The sequence below is a fragment of the Callithrix jacchus genome, chromosome 8, assembly GCF_049354715.1.
Source record: "Callithrix jacchus isolate 240 chromosome 8, calJac240_pri, whole genome shotgun sequence".
NCBI lineage: Eukaryota > Metazoa > Chordata > Mammalia > Primates > Cebidae > Callithrix > Callithrix jacchus.
Window position 1 is genome coordinate 111887324 of NC_133509.1, and position 7223 is coordinate 111894546.

The 7223-nt window shown below is 52.7% G+C and overlaps 1 long non-coding RNA gene across 1 annotated transcript; it reads left to right on the plus strand.

Annotated features, from left to right (window-relative positions):
- The first annotated feature begins 1260 nt into the window (after positions 1-1260).
- LOC144577449 (uncharacterized) lies at positions 1261-6500 on the plus strand. The gene is made up of 2 exons (XR_013521428.1): positions 1261-1534; positions 5697-6500. It is a non-coding gene; the product is annotated as an uncharacterized LOC144577449 (long non-coding RNA).
- Positions 6501-7223: the final 723 nt, after the last annotated feature.

A 7223-nucleotide genomic window follows, 5' to 3' on the forward strand; every position in this document is an offset into this window, starting at 1 on the left:
TTTTGTATTTTTAGTGGAGATAGGGTTTCACCATGTTGGCCAGGCTGCTCTCCAACTCCTGACCTCAGGTGATCTGCCCACCTCAGCTTCCCAAAGCCCCTGCAGCTCTTATCCATAGATCCTGCCCACAAACACCCTCATGCATCAGGCCCTGGCCCTCTCCCTGTGGTGTGTCCCTGAGGCCGTCCTTTCAGGACCTGGTTCACTTTCAGGCCTGCCACCCGTTGGTGCATTCATTCCTCTATATAATGTTACTAAGCACCAACCATGTCCCACACACCCTTCCAGGTACAGGGGATACAGCAGAACCAAACAAAACCCAGAAAGCCTTGCCCTCAGACTTTTATTTAAGGAGGGAAATAGACAAAAGAGAAGTAAACAAACAGAAAAGGTAAATTCAGAGGGTGGTAAATGCTATGAAGGAAAGAAAGCAGTGTAATTGCTTAAGGAGCGGGACCTCTGCAGGCGAACGGCAAGGGAAGGTCTCTCTGCGGAGGCAACATTGATATTCGTGCTGAGACCTGGGCCAGCCACGCAAAGAAGGCGGGTGTAGGCAGAAGCGCTGTAGTGGGGACAGGCTAGAAGCAGGGCTTGGTGCTGGGGCAGTCCCCGTTCAGCCATGTCCTCCTCGCGTTGTTTTTAATAGCTCTTCCTTTCACAATCAAGAGCGGCTCATGCCGGAGATGAGTTGCTCGCAATGAGCGGCTGGATTTATTCTAAGGGCAGAGGGAAGCCATCACAGGAAACGATGCGATTGATGTTTTGAAAAGACCTCGCTGGCTGCCCTGTGAAGAATAAATTAGAGGGGCAGGAGGGAAGAAGAGTCCGCCTGGGGCGGCTGCCGCAACGCAGGCGTGCTGCGAGGTGCCCTTTGACTAGATTCCAATGGGGGTTTTCGGGCATGCGGAAGAAGCACCCGGGGGACCAGCTTCAGCCGCGCTCAGCCCCCCGGGCCGGCCCTGGGCATTTCTGAGACGGCCCTCGCGCTCAGGGACCTCTCCTCGCAGCTCCATTGTCTGTTCTCGCAGAGCCCTGCCACACTGGGAGGGCCACCCCCTCCCCTCCCCGCGTCCAGCCCCTCCCCGGCCTGGCCCGGCTGCCGCCCAGCGCCAGCCAGATCCCACCCCGCCTCCCTGCAGGAAGCCGGCTGGCGGCGCCTGCTGCGTGACCTTGGGCGGCAAAGTCGGGCGTTTGCAAAGTCAAAACGAGTCACTTCCTCCCCGGGCCTCCCCCCGAGCGGGCAGCCGGCCGCCGCTCCCTGCCCCCTCGCCCGCCGCGGGCCCGGGCTGGCGCTGGCACGAACGCGCTCTGCATGCTAAGTGCTCGCGCCCGTTCCCGCCGCCCGAAGGCTCATTTGTCACCCGCTGCTGACTCAGCACTTCTGGGGAAGGCTTTTCCCTCCGCTTTGGAGGAGGAGGAGGCCCGGAAATGAGGCAGCGGCTCTTCCTCCTCTTCCCTCCAGCCGCGGTGTGTGGTGTGGGTGTGTGCGGGTGTGGCAGGGTCTGCCGGCGTGTCTGATGCCTGCCCATCACAGGTGTGTATTTCCGCGACTGTGCCTGTCTTTTGTGTATGGCTGAGTCTGTGTGTGTCTTAGTGCGTGTTGATCCCTGCGCCTGTCTGGTGAGTCTTTGTCCCTCTCTGTGGGCGTCTGTGTTGGCCTGTGGGCCTGTCATGTGTGTGCCATACGTGTGTCTCGGTGTGTGTGCATCCCCTCCCCTCTCCCTCAGACACAGCCTCCTCCTCTCAGACTTCATCTTGTCTCCTGGAGTGACTGGGGGTTTCTGAGTCCAAAGTGGCACACTGTCCCTCCCCTGGCACCCCGGGCTCCGACCCCGCCCTCTGACACCGGCCCCCTAACATGGGACCCAGGGGCTGAAAGCACAGGCTCTGGAATCAGCCACATCTAGGTCTCAGCCTGGGCTCTGCACTTGCCACAGCAACCTGACATGAGATTCCTTTCCTGAGCCTCAGTTTTCACACTTATAACAGAGGTGATCCCATCTCCCTAAAAGAGGGTAATTTCATGATGGGGACTGGCATATCACATGCAGCAAACCATGCCTGCTATTTCTACTTCAAGCAATAGCCCCAGTATCAGGCACATAGCCAGGGCCTAATAAACGACCACTTAAGAACAAAAGCACCAAGCAGCCCTTTCTTTGGCTGCCAGGGCAGGGAGCGGGTGGTGAGAGGGTGACCTGAATTGGGAGCTGGGCAGGAGCTGTTTGCATGACAGCTACTGTGAGGAGAGACAACTGGTGACCTGATTTAGTGCTGCCTTGGGCAGCCAAGGAAGTCAGGAAGGAAATCGCAAGCGAGGGGCTCAGGAGCTGCCTTGCCCTGCCCTTCCCCAGACCACACACTGCCTGACATCCCAGGAACAGGGAGGGCCCCAGGGAGAAGCACATCTCCACCCAGCCTCTCTCTCCAGAGTAGCCGTCATGCTCTGTCCCTGGGTGAATGATTGATTTTTTTATTATTATTATTTTTTTGAGACAGAGTCTTGCTCTGTCGCCCAGCCCAGGTTAGAGTGCAATGGCACAATCTCGCCTCACTGCAACCTCTGCCTATTGGGTTCAAGCGATTCTCCTGCCTCAGCCTCCCAAGTAGCTGGGATTACAGGCGCCCATCACTGCAGCCGCCTAATTTTTGTATTTTTAGTAGAGACAGGGTTTCACCATCTTGGCCAGGCAGTTCTCGAACTTTTGACCTGGTGATCCACCTGCCTTGGCCTCTGAAAATGCTGGGATTACAGATGTGAGCCACTGTGCCCGGCCCTGATTTTTTTTTTTTTTTTTTTTTAATAAGAGACAGAGTGTCTCTCTACCACCTGGGCTGGAGTGCAGTGGCAAGATCATAGCTCACTGCAGCTTAGACTTCCCAAGCTCAAAAGATTCTCCCCCCTCAGCCTCCTGAGTAACTGGGACTACAGGTGCACACCATCATGCCCAGCCAATTTTCTGATTTTTTTGTAGGAACAGTGTCTTGCCATGTTGCCAAGGCTGGTCTTGAACTCCTGGGTTTAAGTGGTCCTTCTGCCTCTGCCTCCCAAAGAAGCCACTTTGTCCAGCCCCTGGGAGAATGTGCATGTTCATTTGTTTTACCTCTTTAACAACCCTGTGAAGGAGATTCTTAGCATCCCCATTTTGCAGCTGAGAAAAACAGACTCTGGGAGATTACGTCCCAAGGTCACAGGACTGACAGGTGGCTGAAGGAACCCTGAAATTCCAGCTGCCAGTCAGGTACTCCCTGGTTGCCTACACCACCTGCCATCTTTCAGGCACACACAGAGGAATCAGCACACACCGGTGCATCCTGCCGTGGGCAGAACTCCTACACACTAGCTGGTCCCATCCCCTCCCTAAGACCAGCTCCTGTAGCAAATTCTCTCCAGGGCCAGCCAAGCCCTGCTCCCCTTTGTTAAAGCCAGCTTTCCTCAGAAGGGTTAGCATTTGTTGTCTCAGGGCCTGCAGTGCAGATTCTCACTTCCCTCTCCACTGTGTTCAGCAGGAGCAAGGCAAAGCAGCTTGGGAGAGAAACACAGGTGTTGCTCCACTGTCAGGGTTTCCTGGGGCCAGCATCTGAGTTACTGCCTGGACCCACTAGCCCCTAGCAACAGGGCACTACTCTCACCTGAGCCATTTATGATGACTTTGATGGGTGGAGCCAATTAGGGGGCAAACTAGGGATCCCCACAGGCGGGAGTGGCAAAAGAGTGGAGGCTGGCTGGTGTAATCCCAGCACTTTGGGAAGCGGAGGCGGGCGGATCACAAGGTCAGAAGATCAAGACCATCCTGGCCAACATGGTGAAACTCTGTCTCTACTAAAAATACAAAAATTAGCTGGGCATGGTGGCGGGTGCCTGTAGTCTCAGGTACTTGGGAGGCTGAGGCAGGAGAATCACTCGAACCCAGGAGGCGGGGGTTGCAGTGAGCAGAAATCGAGCCACTGCACTCCAACCTGGCGACAGAGTGAGATTCCATCTCAAAAAAGAAAGAAAGAGTGGAGGCTTGAAGTCCCGGAAACCTCAGTGTACCCCTCTACTGCTAAGGATCTGTGTGGCCTTGGGCAAATCACTATCCCCTTCTGAGCCTGAGGCTTCATATCTACATAGTAGGGGAGGCTGCACTCACGTTCCTTCCAGCTCATATACAGTCCCAGATGCAACTACACTCAGGTGATGGCAAGGTGTGTGCTATCAGGTGCCACTATAGACACAGAAGCTGGGGGAGACCCTGCCACCGTTATGCCCACCCACCCCATCCCCCAAGTTCTCAGCTCTCCCTGGGAAAACCTACAAACAATGGGTCCATGTAGGCAGAAGAAATCAACATGAGGGGTCTGGGTGCCTAGGGAATGGACTTAGAATGAGCCCAAACCAAAGAGTTTTCCTCACTGCCACATTTGGCACTTCCTGCTCCAGGGAATCCAGCACTGAGCTAGAGACAGGACTCGTTGGGTTTGCTGTTGAGGATTTGTAGGTGAGGCCACAAGTCATTTCTGCTTTCAGGGCCTGTGACTAGTGGAGAGAAAAGGGTGATAGCATCTGTGACCTTCCTGATTCATACGGTTATCCCAGCGTGAGGCGTGGCCGTTGCAAAGCAGACATGCCCATTTCTGTCCAGACACAGTTGGGGCGAGCAGTGGGTGGCTGTAGCCTGTCCTTACATGGGGCTAAAGGGGCCCGGCTACTCAGTGACTCACCTACTCACCCACCCACCCGAAACCCTGGCCTCACCCTTCCTTCTGCTACCCACAAAAGCCCCCTGACACAGCACTCTTGCCATACTGAGACTAAGGTAGAAAAAGACACTTCCAAACTGTGGCAATGACAAGAAGAAAATAGACATAGAGTGGTCACTTCATTGACCAACCCTGGAACCATGGACCTCTGGGCTCCCTGGCATGTGATTTCAGTTTACCCCTCACTGTTTAAATTGCTTGACTTATATATTTTGCTCTTTTATATATTTTGCATTTTTTTTTTTTTTTTTTTGAAACAGAGTCTGACTCTGTCGCCCAGGCTGGAGTGCAACTGTGTGATCTGCAACCTCCGCCTGCCAAATTCAAGCGATTCTCCTGCCTCAGCCTCCTGAGTCGCTGTGGTTACAGGCATTCATCACTACGCCCGACTAATTGTGTATTTTTAGTAGAGATGGGGTTTCACCATGTTGGTCAGGCTGATCTGGAGCTCCCGACCTCAGGTGATCCGTGTACCTCAGCCTCCCAGAGTGCTGGGATTACAGGCGTGAGCCACCGCGTCGGGCTTGTATTTTATTCTTGCAGATAAAAGCAGCCCACCAAATATGAATAGATAGGAACCCCGTAGCCCATTGGGACTGTCATCCTTATCTCAGTCTGCCAGTAACCGGGATCCTTGCACTTATCCTGGAGGTCCCTGAATGTCAAAGGGGGAACGAGGAAAACTAATTGGCATAGGTGTGGTGACCTGAAGCTGGTGGTGGCTTTTAGGACTGGAGGCCTGGTGTTGGGTGTACTAGTGAGGAGAATACGGAGGGAGAAACTCACCAGGAAAATTGCAGCCAAATTCCAGTGGTTAGGGATTGGCGATCCAGCAAAGAGTGAAATCAACTCCTCCAGAGCAGTGGGATTTTCCAATTGTGGGTTGAGATCCATTCGTGGGTCATGAAATCAATTTAAGGGATCATACTCAAATTTTTTTTGTTTTGTTTTAGACAGAGTCTCTTCTGCTACTCTGCCCAGGCTGGAGTGTAGTGCGCACGATCTCGGCTTGCTGCAATCTCCACCTCCTGAGTTCAAGTGATTCTCCTGCCTTAGCCTCCCAAGTAGCTAGCATTACAGGCGCCTGCCACAACATCTAGCTAATTTTTTGTATTTCTAGTACAGACTGGCTTTTGCCATGTTGGCCAGGCTGGTCTCAAACTCCTAGCCTCAAGTGATCTGCCTGCCTTGGCCTTCCAACGTGTTGGAATTACAGGCGTAAGCCACCGCACCAGGCCAGAATTAAAAAAAAAAAAAAAAAAAAAAAGGGAAATAGAAGACAATGTAAAAACAGGAGTGCAGGTTAAAAGGAACTTTTAGTTTCGTAAAGTTTTTGCCTCAGGGTAATTTGTAGATGCTTGTCTGAGTAATGGGCTGAGATGGGAACGCATTGCTTTTTTATTTTTATTATTTTGAGGCCAAGTCTTGCTCTGTCGCCAGGCTGGAGTACAGTGGCACGATCTCGGCTCACTGCAACCCCTGCCTCCCAGGTTCAAATTATTCTCCTGCGTCAGCCTCCCAAGTAGCTGGGACTACAGGTATGTGCCACCACACCCAGCTAATTTTTGTATTTTTAGTAGAGACAGAGTTTCACCATGTTGGCCAGGATGATCTCGATCTCTTGACCTCATGATCCACCCACCTCAGCCACCCAAAGTGCTGTGATTACAGGCATGAGCCACCACACCCAGCAAGGAAAATAAAACATAAAATAAATAAATATTTGAAAGCCACTGCTCTGGAAAATAGAGAATGAAGACCAAAGTGTGCATTTTGTGTATGGGTTGGCAGTGGGGTGGGGGTAGGGGTCTCTTTGTCCTAACATTTGGTTCCAGCACCCCAGGAGTGTCTGTGGAGGAACAACTGACCTCCACTTTCCCACAGGCTTCACACCTTCACACCAAAATATGCTCCAGTCCTTTTGCTTTTTTTTTTTTTCCTTTTCTTTTTTTCAGACAGAGTCTTGCTCTGTCACCCAGGCTGGAAAGCAGTGGTACGATCTCGGCTCACTACAACCTCTGTCTCCTGGGTTTGAGTGATTCTCCTGCCTCATCTTCCCGAGTAGCTGAGATTACAGGCACGCGTCACCACACCTGGCTAATTTTTGAAGTTTTAGTAGAGATGAGACTTCACCATGTTAGCCAGGCTGGTCTTGAACTCCTGACCTCAGATGATCTGCTCATTTCAGCCTCCCAAAGTGCTGGGATTACAGGCCTGAGTCACCTCATCCAGGCTATTAGCAAGAAAGGAGAGAATGTAGCTTTCATCCAGATCCCCCATATCCGGAATGTTTTCACCTTTCCCCCAGAACCTCCACGGGGTAAATCAGTCAAAAGCCTTGATTAGAGCCTTCCAAGCAAGGGCCACTCTGTCCCCTTTCCCATGGCCATGAGACCACGCAGAGCTCAGCGGCTGGAGTCAGAAAGGGCAGTTTGGCCCCTGCGCAGTCTCCTAGAGACTTTCTCCTCCCAGTTTCCACT